We start from the raw sequence: 14,332 nt of genomic DNA, 5'->3' as shown, positions 1-14,332 counted from the left end.
GTGAAGACACAATAGTGCAGGCTTCAACACTCTCTACCAGATACGGGGGTGCGTGTGAGGATGGGGGGGCTTTCGGAGGATGTGCGGCGCACCAGCGGGTAAAGACCTGAGACGCCCAGCAGTCACACGTCCTCCCTCCCTCTCCGCCCTACCCAACCCGACACCCACCTGCGTACCTGGGAAAGCCACATTCCTCCGGGAGTGTGGCTGGGTGGAAAACGGGGATGTTTGCCTTCAGGTAGTTCCTCGAGTCTTCGGTCCGGGTCTCCCTCTGGCGTACATCAAGCTCTCAAGGTTCTCTTCTGTTCTTCGTTCTCGTGGTCAGCTCTCGGTCGTCCCGTCGCGTCTTCCGAGAGAGATCTCCTTCGTGGTCTTCCTTAGTCCTTTTCCGGGGTCACGGGCCTTTCGATTGGTGGGGTCCATCTGATGTCATCGAAGGAGGCGTGGCTTCCCTCCGAGCTCATTTCTTTAAAGGAGTATGCCCCAGTGTCCGGGGACTCCTCAAACCACACCGCCTCTGTACCAGGACTCCAACTCTCGGGCTGAAATGAAACAATGTCATAACCCTCAGGAGGTGAAGTCCACCAATCTTTTGGTCTGTCTGACTCTGTGGGTTTTTCCAACGGGGACGGAATGCCCGACCCGTTACACGGAGATTGACTGATCTATATTAATAATCACTACCTAACAATAGATTGTATTCTCACTCCTTTAACTGCTGCTGGTAATGTTATTTCATTTGGCCTTTAAACATTTTGGGGTTGATAACCGGTTCTTTGTCTCTTTAGGGCAGAGCTTTCCAAACTGTGTGTCCCGACACAGTACTATGTCGCCTGCAAAGGCTGGGTGTGTCGCGGGATGACACCGGTATTAATGGGCACTTAGCTGCTGCTAATTAAGAGGCATTAAGCTGTGCTTTAAGGCCTCTGCCGGCGACGTCACTTACCCACTCTACCCTGGTCTCTGTTGAAAACACCCGATTGTCTGATAACCCCCCCCCCCGCCCCCCCCCCCCCACGCCGACGAGATACAGAGCTGGCATGTGGGGGACCATGAGTCATTCAAATACTTTCCGTGAAATTCGAGAAATTTAAATACAAAACGCTGTTAGAGTGCAAAGTGCCAGGTTTTCTACACAGCAAGGCAGGCGATCAGCTCGTCTGTGTGCAAAGCTTATGTCTGCTCTGTATCTGGAAAAGAAAAAGAATTCCGATCATATTTTCTGCAGGAAGCGAAAATAAAATTCTTTTTTAACAAATATTGTTAGCATTTTATTGAACTCTCCATGGCCTCCTTCCCCACCGGGTCAATTTCTTATTTTATTTTATTCTTAAGAATTCCGACCATATATTCTACAGGAAGCGAAAATAATTTATTTTTATTTTTTTAACAAATATTGTTAGCTTTTTAGTAGAACTCTGTGTCCTCCTTCCCCACCTGGTCAATTTTTTATTTTATTCTTAACAATCATATTTTGGCCTCTAAAGAAATGCGTAGGCATGTGCCCATCTAACCAACATACCCCGTCTGTCTACTGTCTGGAATAGACAGAAGGAGACAGACAGAGGTAGGAGGGCGACAAAAGGAGGAGGGCGACAGAGGGAGGGAGACGGATAGAAGGGAGACGGATAGAGGGAGGGAGACGGATAGAGGGAGGGAGACGGATAGAGGGAGGGAGACAGAGGAAGGGAGTCCGGGGTAGAGAGAGGGAGGGAGTCCGGGGTAGACAGAGGGAGGGAGAGGGAGACAGACAGAGGGAGACAGACAGAGGGAGACAGACAGAGGGAGACAGACAGAGGGAGACAGACAGAGGGAGACAGACAGAGGGAGACAGACAGAGGGAGACAGACAGAGGGAGACAGACAGAGGGAAGGAGACCGAGGGAGAGGGAGACCGAGGGAGGGAGACAGAGGGAGAGGGTGGGAGAGAGAGGGAGGGAGAGGGAGAGGGAGACACACAGAGGTACAGAGACAGAGGGACGGAAACAGAGGGAGACAGAGAGCGGGAGACAGAGGGCGACAGACAGAGGGAGGGAGGGAGGGAAAGGGAGGACGGCGACAGAGGGAGGGAGACAGAGGAGCGAGACCGAAAGAGAGAGACAGAGGGAGGTAGACAGACAGAGGGAGACAGAGGGAGGGAGACAGTCAGGGGGAGACAGAGGGAAGGGAAGGAAAGGAGACAGATGGAGGGAGACAGACAGATGGAGGGAGACAGACAGAGAGAGAGGGAGACAGAGGGAGGGAGACAGAGGAACGGAGACAGAGGGAGAGGGTGACCGAGGGAGAGGGAGACGAGGGAGGTAGAGAGGGGGAGGGAGAGAGAGAGAGAGAGGGAGAGGGAGAGGGAGAGAGATAGGGGGAGAGAGAGAGGGAGGGAGACAGAGGAACGGAGACAGAGTGAGACAGAGAGAGCAAGACAGAGGCAGGTAGACAGACAGAGAGACAGGCGGAGACAGAGGGAGGGACACAGTGGGAGACAGTCAGGGGGAGACAGAGGGAAGGAGAGGGAGACAGAGGGAAGGAGAGGGAGACAGACGGAGGGAGACGGAGAGAGACAGACAGAGACAGACAGAGAGAGAGGGAGGGAGACAGAGGGAGGGAGACAGAGGGAGGGAGACAGAGGGAGAGGGAGACAGAGTGATGGAGACAGAGGGAGAGAGAGAGAGACAGAGGGAGACAGAGGGAGAGAGACAGTGAGAGGGAGACAGAGGGAGAGAGGGGGTGAAAGAGGGAGGGAGGGGGTGAAAGAGGGAGGGAGACAGAGGGAGGGAGACAGAGGGAGGGAGACAGAGGGAGGGAGACAGAGGGAGGGAGACAGAGGGAGGGAGACAGAGAGAGGGAGACAGAGAGAGGTACAGAAACAGAGGGAGGGAGACAGAGGGACGGAAACAGAGGGACGGAAACAGAGGGAGACAGAGAGCGGGAGACAGAGAGCGGGAGACAGAGGGCGACAGACAGGGGGAGGGAGGGAAAGAGAGGACGGCGACAGAGGGAGGGAGACAGAGGAGCGAGACCGAAAGAGAGAGACAGAGGGAGGTAGACAGACAGAGGGAGGGAGACAGACAGAGGGAGACCGAGGGAGGGAGACAGTCAGGGGGAGACAGAGGGAAGGGAGGGAGACAGACAGATGGAGGGAGACAGACAGATGGAGGGAGACAGACAGATGGAGGGAGACAGACAGAGAGAGACAGAGAGAGAGAGAGAGAGAGAGAGAGGGAGACAGAGGGAGGGAGACAGAGGGAGGGAGACAGAGGGAGGGAGACAGAGGGAGGGAGACAGAGGGAGACAGACAGAGGGAGACAGAGACAGAGGGAGACAGAGACAGAGGGAGACAGAGACAGAGGGAGACAGAGACAGAGGGAGACAGACAGACAGAGGGAGACAGACAGAGGGAGAGGGAGACAGAGGGAGGGAGACAGAGGGAGAGGGAGATAGAGTGAGGGAGATAGAGTGAGGGAGACAGAGAGACAGACAGAGAGGGAGACAGAGGGAGAGAGACAGTGAGAGGGAGACAGAGGGAGAGAGGGGGTGAAAGAGGGAGGGAGACAGAGGGAGGGAGACAGAGGGAGGGAGACAGAGGGAGGGAGACAGAGGGAGGGAGACAGAGAGAGGGAGACAGAGAGAGGGAGACAGAGAGAGGTACAGAAACAGAGGGAGGGAAACAGAGGGAGGGAGACAGAGGGAGGGAAACAGAGGGACGGAAACAGAGGGAGACAGAGAGCGGGAGACAGAGGGAGACAGACAGGGGGAGGGAGGGAAAGGGAGGACGGCGACAGAGGGAGGGAGACAGAGGAGCGAGACCGAAAGAGAGAGACAGAGGGAGGTAGACAGACAGAGGGAGGTAGACAGACAGAGGGAGGTAGACAGACAGAGGGAGGTAGACAGACAGAGGGAGGGAGACAGTCAGGGGGAGACAGAGGGAAGGGAGGGAGACAGACAGACACAGACAGATGGAGGGAGACAGACAGATGGAGGGAGACAGACAGATGGAGGGAGACAGACAGATGGAGGGAGACAGACAGATGGAGGGAGACAGACAGATGGAGGGAGACAGACAGATGGAGGGAGACAGACAGACAGACAGACCGAGACAGAGAGAGAGAGAGAGAGACAGAGACAGAGAGACAGAGGGAGGGATACAGAGGGAGGGATACAGAGGGAGGGATACAGAGGGAGGGATACAGAGGGAGGGATACAGAGGGAGGGATACAGAGGGAGGGATACAGAGGGAGGGAGACAGAGGGAGGGAGACAGAGGGAGGGAGACAGAGGGTGGGAGACAGAGGGAGAGGGAGACAGAGGGAGAGGGAGACAGAGGGAGAGGGAGACAGAGGGAGAGGGAGACAGAGGGAGAGGGAGACAGAGGGAGAGGGAGACAGAGGGAGAGGGAGACAGAGGGGGAGGGAGGGAGGGAGAGAGGGGGAGAGGGAGAGAGAGAGGGAGAGAGAGAGAGAGAGAGAGAGGGGGAGAGAGAGAGGGGGAGAGAGAGAGAGAGCGATAGGGGGAGAGAGCGATAGGGGGAGAGAGAGAGAGAGGGAGGGAGAGAGAGGGAGGGAGGGTGACAGAGGGAGGGAGACAGAGGGAGACAGAGAGAGGGAGACAGAGGGAGGTGGGCGACAGAGTGAGACAGAGGGAGCAAGACAGAGGCAGGTAGACAGACAGGGAGACAGGCGGAGACAGAGGGAGGGAGACAGTCAGGGGTAGACAGAGGGAAGGAGAGGGAGACAGACAGAGGGAGGGAGACAGAGAGAGAGGGAGGGAGACAGAGAGAGGGAGGGAGACAGAGAGGGAGGGAGACAGAGAGGGAGGGAGACAGAGAGGGAGGGAGACAGAGGGAGGGAGAAAGAGGGAGAGAGACAGACAGAGAGGGAGACAGAGGGAGAGAGGCAGTGAGAGGGAGACAGAGGGAGAGAGGGGGTGAAAGAGGGAGGGAGACAGAGGGAGGGAGACAGAGGGAGGGAGACAGAGGGAGGGAGACAGAGGGAGGGAGGCGACGGAGTGAGACAGAGGGAGCCAGACAGAGGGAGCCAGACAGAGAGAGACAGAGGGAGGTAGACATGCAGAGGGAGACAGACGGAAACAAGAGGCAGACAGAGGGAGACAGAGAGAGAGAGAGGGAGAGAGAGAGAGGGAGGGAGACAGAGAGAGCGAGACGGTTAGAGAGAGAGGGAGACAGACAGAGTGAGTGAGACCCCCCCCCCCCCCAGAACCCCTGCTTAGGTGGTTCGGGCTCGCACGCTATGATCGCTCGCTACACTGCCTTACTGTGTCCCAAAATGATGCATCTCCAAAAAGTGTGTCACCACATAAAAAGTTTGGAAAGCTGTGCTTTAGGGGGTAACCCATCCATTAGACTTTGCAAATTCGCTGGTCACTTTGGAAAGAGTATTGTGTACTTTATAACTGCAGTTAATGTTAGTTAACATTAAAATATTTCCCAAATCTTTGTTTTTTCCCCAAAGTTAATCACCATATTTAGTGGTCTGTGTTTCTCACTAACTCCCAGCACACGAAACCTGGGACTAGAAGATTCTCTGGAAAATGAAAACTTAAGGTTAAGAAATGTGCTTATAGAGAAACCCTAGTATAGCTCCTCCTTGAAATGATGAAACGTGTGATAGATCATTGTAGTATTTAATGTTTTAGATACACGAAGTTTGACACAGTACATTCTTATCTGTTGGTGGAAACTGTTAATACTACTTGAGAGATGGGGTTTATTCTCTTTGCTCATGATTGCTTGGTTTAGGTCTGAATGAACGTTGATGGTTCATTGGAAATCTAATTTTGAGGTAGCCTAAATGATTACAATCAAAGGGCTTGTAATAATCCATTTGCAAGTCAGTACAGTAGACCGATGTTAGGCAAACACTGTAAGAAAATGAATGCATTTAATTTTAGATGCTTGTGGCTTTTTTGCATATTGCCTAATATACCACAGATTAAACCCAACCATATTTCAGATCTCTATACTATCATAAAGCGATACAAATGCCTAGCATAGTCCAAGATTGGACAGCCTGCATGATTTAGTTAAAATAAAGCTTGTGGGCTAACAATAGTAGCATTTGACAGCGGGAGGAAACAGGGTATTAAATAATTATACAGTATGACTTGAGAACAGTAGCACCAGCAACCTAATTTTGGTTGCAAATTGGGTCAGACCACCCATGCACGGCTTTCCAATACCGATACACGCACATGTTGATATCAACATTATTGTCAAGCTAAGTACAAGTAGAGAGTGTGTGGTAGTGTTGAAAGCACTATAAATCTAGAAAAGGGTCGTAACTGAATAGAAGACAAACTGTGCACTTTTGCAGAAAGAGCAATAAATATGTATTGAAGAAGCGTTCTAAAAACCTGAGAGGAGAGTTTCAGAAGACTAGGTCCACCCAGTAGTTGGAGTACAGAGCTGTAGTGAAATGGTAGACATGGATCCTGCGATTAAATGCCCAGGTGCAAATGTCTCCCTTCTTTTAGAAGGGATTTAAAATTTTGAGGAGCATGAAGATGGATGGTGTACCAAATTTTTGTATCTTTGCAGGAGCAGAATCTTTTACTTAAAACAGGGAAAGAGGAGAGTTATCCTTCCTTTACAACATAGGAAACAGGAGTGTCAAGTTATTTATAGCTTCTGGAAAGAGATATATTTTTTTAAGATATTTTTCATACCTACTAAATAATCAAACCTACTGTCAACATAACTTAATCTCTAAAAAGTTATTTCAATTTACTTGTAGAGTTATGTAGGAGTAGCCCTTGACTTCTCCTGTTCACTGCGCCACTCTACCTGCTCCTAGCTCCAAGAGATCAGGACACCGCTACTAGTTCTGACAGCTGCTGTCAGGACCTCCACTCAGAGCCCGCTCTTGCTTTGGATTGCGTACATTTAGTTGATTTAGTTAGTCCCGTCTAATTTTGTCAAAGTCATTTTGTCTTGCCTTATTTAGTTACTTCTTGTCTAATTCAGTTATTTTAGTTTGGGTTTGTTTGGGTTTACCTAATCTAGTGCATTGCGTTCTGCTTTGTTTTGCTACTGCCTTGCCCAACTAGTCACCGAACACACGCACAAAGAGTGATACACACTCAACACCATCTTTACCTCCAGCGATAGAATCAAATTCACCTATTTCACAGAACTCACATGGACCAACAACACCGTCGTTCACTTTACCATCCCCGACACCTAGTGTGCCTCCGCCAAACACCACAGCTCCACCCACTGAAGCTGGGGCAAGATAACTGAGACATAATGGACTCAGGCCCTCAGCACCACACAACCTGAAACTTCAGCAGATCTCAACCAGGCTAGTCAGGGACTCCACTGCCTGGATCAACAAATGCACCAACAGAATCACCTTGCTGAAACCAGCAAAAACCTGGAAAGCCCTCCAGTCAGCCAGCCAGATGGTACAACCTAGAGCTCAGAGCCACCAACTGCTACTGACTCGAGAAGAGATGGCGCATCACCAAGGACCTCTCAGCGACTACCACCTATGCAGCAAGGAGGCCTAGAGAGCAGCCATCCATCCACACGAAACAACTCTTTAAAATTGTCAAGTAATTCTCCAACCTGGCAGCCACAGAGAACACCATCCACCCCTCCCAAGAACTTGCAACACCATTTCTGACTACTTCCACAGCAAGATCACCACCATATACACCAACTTCGACTGCCCCAACCCCACCACTCTCAGCCTCTACACCCTCAATCAACCAGCGAACACTAGCCGAACGATAACCACCTGCTCTCGGCTCGCCACTCAGACCACCACAACCATCATCTCGTCCATCCACTCCGAGGCACCCACTGACCCCTGCGCCCACCATCTCTTCAACCTTGGAGCCAACCCAATCAGCACGGACCTCACCAACATCCTCAGCACCTCTATCTCCACAGCAATCTTCCCAGATGGATGGAAGCACACAGAGGTTAGACCCCTCCTAAAGAAGCCCTCCACCGACCCCAATGACCTCAAAAATTACCGACCAATCTCCCTGCTCCGGTGCCATGCCAAAGTACTCAAGAAAGCCATCAATCAACAGCTCACTGAATACCTGGAACTCAACCACCTACTTAACCACTCACTGTCAGGATTCCGTGCCAACCACAGCACAGAGACCACGCTGATTGCCACCACAGACGACATCAGAACCCTCCCTGATCATGGAGAAACTGTCGCCCTGATCCTCCTCGAGCTCTCTGCTGCTTTTGACACCGTATCACACCACACCCTCATCAACAGACTCCACAACGTTGGCACACAGCAAAACGCCCTCAAGTGGATCGCCTCTTTCATCTCAGGACGCACAGAGAGCATCTGTCTGCCTCCCATCACCTCCTTACCCAGGGACATCATTTGCGACATACCCCAAGGATCATCCCTCAGCACCACCTTGTTCAACATATCCTGCACCAAAGACACTCAACTTATCCTCTCGCTCAAAGAAGCCTCCTCCAACACCAAAGCCAACTTCTGCAAAGCAATGACCGACGTAGCCAAATGGATGAGGGACAGCTGCCTCAAACTCAACTCCTACAATACTGAAGTACTGTTATTTGGGAAGAACATGTCCACCTGGGACCACAGCTGCTAGCCAGCGGAACTCGGACGAACACCTACACCGACAGACCATGCACGCAACCTCGGCATCCTCCTCGACTGCCAACTGACCATGAAACGACAAGTCGGTGCAGTTGCGTCCTCTTGCTTCCACACCCTCCGAATGCTCCACAGAATTTCCAGATGGATCCCAATCAACACCAGAACGACAGTCACGCAGGCCCTCGTTACCAGCCACCTCGACTATGGACCTCCCCAGACGGACCCGCATCACCTCCCACCTCAGAAACCTTCACAGGCTACCCAACCAGAAAAGATGCCAGTTCAAGATCCTCACTCGCGCATAGAAGGCTCTACACAACCAAGGACCTTCCTAAATCAGCCATTGACTGAACTTCCCAGACAAGACAACTGTGCTCTGCCTCACTCGGCATTGCACCCCCCGTATTCTTTGCAGCCGCAGCGGTGGCTGCTTCTTCTCGTACATCGCTGCCAAGACCTGGAACACCATGCCCGTCCACCATGTTACAGCACTCTCTCTGGGGACTTAAGAAAGAAACTCAAAACATGTCTTTTCAACTGAGACACAGCACCGACAGCAACCAGATACCCTTAGGGGTGACAGTGCTGTGCTATAAAAATGCTGATTGATTGATTGAAACCTGGTAAGTCTTAACACTCAAGAAATAGCTTGGAATTGACTTTCCATAATTGATGATAATTAAGCACATATATTACACAAGAGATGTAGAACAAAGCAAAAATAAAATAAACACGGGGTCAGCATATTAAAACCAGGGACAAACCTCTACACCTAAAACATTCTGCAAGGGTTCCTACAAAGGAAACAATTTTAAAGGAAGAGGTCGCTGGAATAAATCCATACCTCAAACAACAATACCAACAATGACTTCCTTACCATCCCCCCCAGACCATTTAACACCTGTCGGTGGTCATCTTCAAACCTTTCTCTCAACATGGAAATCAATCACACCAGATCTTTGGGTGTTGGATATTATCTAACATGGTTACTGTCTGGAGCTCATTACAACTCCTCCAATTATTCCACCTCACAAACACAAATAATCAATACAATATCGAAATTTCTTTCTACCGGAAATAACAGCTCTATTACAAAAAGGAGCAATAGAAACAGTTCTAAAACCGTATCGGGGAACAGGAGTATACTCTTTAGCCACTTCTGTAGTAGGGGATCTCTGTGTATAGTCATAATCTAGTGAATAGTCCCGCCCATGTGCGTGGACCCCGGAGCAATCAAAAATAATCTCTTAAAGTGTCAAAAAATGCAGACCTGCACAGACACTTAAGAGAGAATTAAAGACAGATAATGCAGCCTATAAAACAGGCTACACTGTCCAGTACTTCAACTAGATATTCCACCAAAAAAATCCACAAAACAGCATAGCCTGTACAGATTTCCCTTGCTTTAGCAGCAAAAACCCTCTGGAATGATAGAGAGGAGGATCTGGACAGACAAGCCCCATAGGCTGCCATTATGTGGCTCAGAACAGGATACTGTGCCTTTAAGAGAACCTTCCAGAACTTCACAGTATCCCAGAATGCACTGCAGGTCCCTTTTACTTTCAGTTCTTTTTTCCGGCTCCTGCAAGCAGGACCCTGGAGCATTGAGCTCTCCCTTTTCAAGGGTTTATTGGTGATTTTTCACTATTAATTTCGTTTTGAGTGCTTCTAAAGTAATTTAGTGCTGGTCTTCTTGGGTTTTGCTCCTTTTTGATGTCAAATATGCCTGCATTATTTGACAAATGCCCAGAGTGCTCCAGGAAGAAGGCCAAATCGGATTCCCATGAGGTGTGTATCCTCTGCCTTCCCTCTTCCCATGTCCCAGAGGAGTGTGAGATTTGTCAGGGCTTCTCTGGCAGGACCCTGAAGGAAAGAAAGAAGATCAGGCTTCAGGGACTCTAGGAAAGAAGGCTGAAGGCGCAAGGTGGTTCTGGAGGGGCTCCTTCTACCTATGCTGAGGCCTCTGGGGGGCTCCCCAGGGGCAAGAAGACCAGCAAACGTGCCCACTCTCCGTCTGGGTCGATTGCAGCGACCACGACGTCGAGAGGAAAGACTGCGGTATGTTCCCCGTCCCCCCAGTGCTCTGGGGCGAAGCGCCGTCGGCGCTCGACGTCGAGGGATGTGCACAGACCGCCGTCGAAGTCTCCGGTGACGATTTCGTCATCATCCTCGTCGGTCTCGACGTCGAGTGATCGATGTCGAAGGGCCCGGCGTCGGCGCTCGCCGTCGAAGCGACACCGCCGTTCGCCGTCGGCGAAGAGGAAGGAACCTCGTCGTCGAGGGGATCCTCGTCGTCGAGGAGTGGTCTGCCGTCGAGGCGGTCGAGGTCGCCGTCGAGGCGGTCGAGGTCGCCGTCGAGGCGGTCGAGGTCGCCGTCGAGGCGGTCGAGGTCGCCGTCGAGGCGGTCGAGGTCGTCGAGGCGTACGAAGTCGACGTCGATGCATGGACGACGGTCGACGCCGAGGAAGAGACGCTTGACGTCGAAGGGCCGACGCTCGCCGTCTGGTCACCGTTCTTCGACGTCGAAGAAGTGGGAGAGGAGGCCTGATGCCATGGGAGGCTCTCCGACGTCCCAGGCTGGTGGTGGATCACCGGGCTCGGTGTATTCCGAGGTGTATACGCCTTCGCAGGTTACGCCTCCGCCGCCATTGCCGAGGGGTCCCCCTGCGAGGGTTCCTACCCCTCCTCCTTTGCCTCCGCTTCCGCAAACCGTACCTCAACCTCAGGTGCCACTGAAGCCTCCTCCCGGTTCCTCCAAGGTCGTTTTCGTTGCCCAGGTTTCCTACACCTCCCAAGGGGACTCCTAAGCCGCAGGCCCCGGCCAAGCCTAGGACACCCACGCCGGTGGAACCGGCGGATCGCCCGAGGCCTAGGAAGTCAAGATCGCGCTCCAGGCGGAGAGGAAGATCTAGGAGTCGGCGCAGATCATCCACTAGATCGAGACACCGCCATAGGAGGCGAGGATCCAGGTCCCGCACGGACTCCTCCAGGACACGATCCTATTCGCTGACCTTGTCGGATTCCCCGGGGACAAGGGTGTCTCCGGTGGACGACATCAGCACGTTCCAGGAGGTTCTCCTGAAGGGGGCGACGAAGTTGGGGATCACGGTGACGGCTCCTACACCTACGACGTCCGTGATATTTGAGACACTTCACAAGAAGCATTTGTCTCGCCCCCTGCTGCCGTTGGTGCCAGGTTTGGTAGAACCTGCGGAGGAGCTGTTCCTTACGCCAGCGGTGGTGAAGGCCGCTCCCTCCCGACTTCTGAAGAAGTACAGGGCCCCGGATTCGGACCCGGCTTTCCTGCGGATGGATCCAGTACCCGATTCCGTTATAGTGACGGCGGCCAGGAAGTTACACTCTACCTCCCCGTCCTCCACCGTGCCGCCTGATCAGGAAAGCCGATGGATCGACTCGGCTGGGAGGAAGGCTTGTGGGACTGCTTCCACTACCATGAAAGCCTCCAGCGATTCGGCTTTGCTGGGGCGGTACGACCGTGCCCTGTGGGATTCCCTGCAACAGTTCACGGAGCTTCTACCACGAGACAAGAGGGAGGACTTCCTAGAGATCCTTAAGGAAGGGATGCTGGTTTCTAACCAGATCATCAGCGCGGCTGCGGATATCTCTCTTTTGGGAGCCCATGGTTATTGTCATGGGATCAACCAGCGCCATCATGCTTGGCTCAGGCTAACGTCACTCAAGCCGGAGGCCCAGCAGGGAGTGGCCAATCTGCCGTTTTCAGGAGAGACTCTGTTCGGTAAACATGCCGATGATGATATGGCCCGCATGAAGGCGGAGGCGGAGACCCTGACTGCGGTGGGCTTGGAGAAGCCCAAAGAAAAGAAGCCCTACCGACCGTTCCAGAGACGGTTCGGTGCACAGGGCAGAGGGCGAGGACAGTCTTCGGGACAGCAGCAGCAACAACAGCAGCAGTTCCGGAGGCCCTTCCAGAAACGGCAGAAGGGTAGAGGTGGACAGCAGTCCTCTACAGCTAACAAAGGCCCGGCCGGGTCTCGACCCTGAGCGGTTACTTCCCCTTCATCCGTTACCCGCTCCGGTGGGGGGAAGCGTTTAATTTTTTCTGTCAGAGTGGAGAAAAATTACTCAGGACAAGTGGGTGCTGAATATTGTTTGCAATGGATACAGTCTTCGGTTCATCAGCCCTCCTCCATCGATTCCTCCGGTCAGCTCGCAGTATCAACTGCGCGAGCTCCAGGCGGAGGCCGATATCCTGTTAGGGAAAAGGGCGATAAAAGACGTACCTCTGTCTCAAAGAGGAAGAGGTCTGTACTCCCGGTTCTTTCTGGTCCGCAAGAAGGACAAAAACGAGTTCAGGCCCATTCTGGACTTGTGACAGGCGAACAAATGGATTCGCAGAGAGAAGTTTCGCATGCTGTCGTTGCATCAGATTTATCCTCAGTTGCAACAGGGAGACTGGCTATGTGCAATAGACCTACAGGATGCGTACTTCCATGTGCCCATTGCACTCAAACACAGGAAGTTCCTGCGATTTCAAGTCGGCACCAATCACTATCAGTACACGGTACTTCCATTCGGGCTGAAGTCTGCGCCCAGAACTTTCTCGAAGTGCATGGCAGTGGTAGCGGCACACCTGAGGAAGAACAAGGTGTTTGTCTACCCGTACCTGGACGATTGGTTGATCAAGGCCTCCTCCTTCGCGGAAGCTCAAGCGCACTTCCAGAAGACGTGCGTTCTTTTGAACAAGCTGGGGTTGCACATCAACATGTCCAAGTCTGTCCCGACTCCGGTCCAGTGCATTCAGTACTTGGGGGCCACCATCGATACGAGGTCAGCAAGCGTGTCTCCTTCGGAGGACGACGATTATCACTCCTTCGGAAGGCTCAGGCTCTTATGACCACTCCGTCTACAACAGTGAGGACGGTGTCTTCTCTACTGGGATCGATGGCCTCTTGTATCTTCCTCACGCCTCACGCACGGCTGCACATGAGACCGCTGCAGGAGTGCTTGGAGGATCAGTGGGACCAGAGGAGAGGATCTTGGGACGACAAGATACGACTGTCTCTGCATGCTCTTCAGTCTCTGAAGTGGTGGTGTTCAGCGGAGAATCTCCTCAGAGGGGTTCCCTTCCACAAGGACATTCCCATTCAGACTATCGTGACGGATACTTCTCTCCAGGGCTGGGGAGCGCACTCCGGAGACTTTCAGACAGATTCAAGGGACGTGGTCTCCGACAGAGTCCACGTACCACATCAATTTCCTGGAACTCAGAGTTGTTCACTTGGCGCTGAAGGCCTTTCTTCAGTCCTTCCAGACCAACTCTCTGCTTGTACAGACGGACAATACGACCACGATGTATTACTTCAACACGCAGGGGGGCTTGAGATCACGCACCCTGTCGCAGGAGGCGCAGGCGATCTGGCACTGGCTTCTGGCCCGAGGACTGACGATAACGGCTACCCATCTGCCAGGTGTGCAGAATGTTCAGGCAGACGCACTGAGCAGACTGATTCAGGAAAACCACGAATGGGTCATAAACGACGAAGTACTAGGAGAAGTCTTCGCAAGGTGGGGGACTCCAGACGTAGATCTGTTCGCCACCGCAGAAAACAGCAAATGCCGAGACTTCGCCTCCAGGTACTACCAGCCGGGGACGCTGGGGAATGCGTTATGGATCAACTGGTCGAACAGCTTTCTGTACGCTTTTCCACCCATTCCCCTGATTCCGACGGTTCTCATCAAGCTG

The 14,332-nt window shown here is 52.6% G+C and overlaps 1 protein-coding gene across 3 annotated transcripts in view; it reads left to right on the top strand.

Moving 5' to 3' along the window:
• Positions 1 to 14,332, top strand: part of TAF11 (TATA-box binding protein associated factor 11) — a 265,689-nt gene that overhangs the window by 167,150 nt on the left and 84,207 nt on the right. The window lies entirely within an intron of this gene.

The sequence above is a fragment of the Lissotriton helveticus genome, chromosome 5_1 (genome assembly GCF_964261635.1).
Source record: "Lissotriton helveticus chromosome 5_1, aLisHel1.1, whole genome shotgun sequence".
NCBI lineage: Eukaryota > Metazoa > Chordata > Amphibia > Caudata > Salamandridae > Lissotriton > Lissotriton helveticus.
This window is presented reverse-complemented; position numbering and strand designations above follow the sequence as displayed.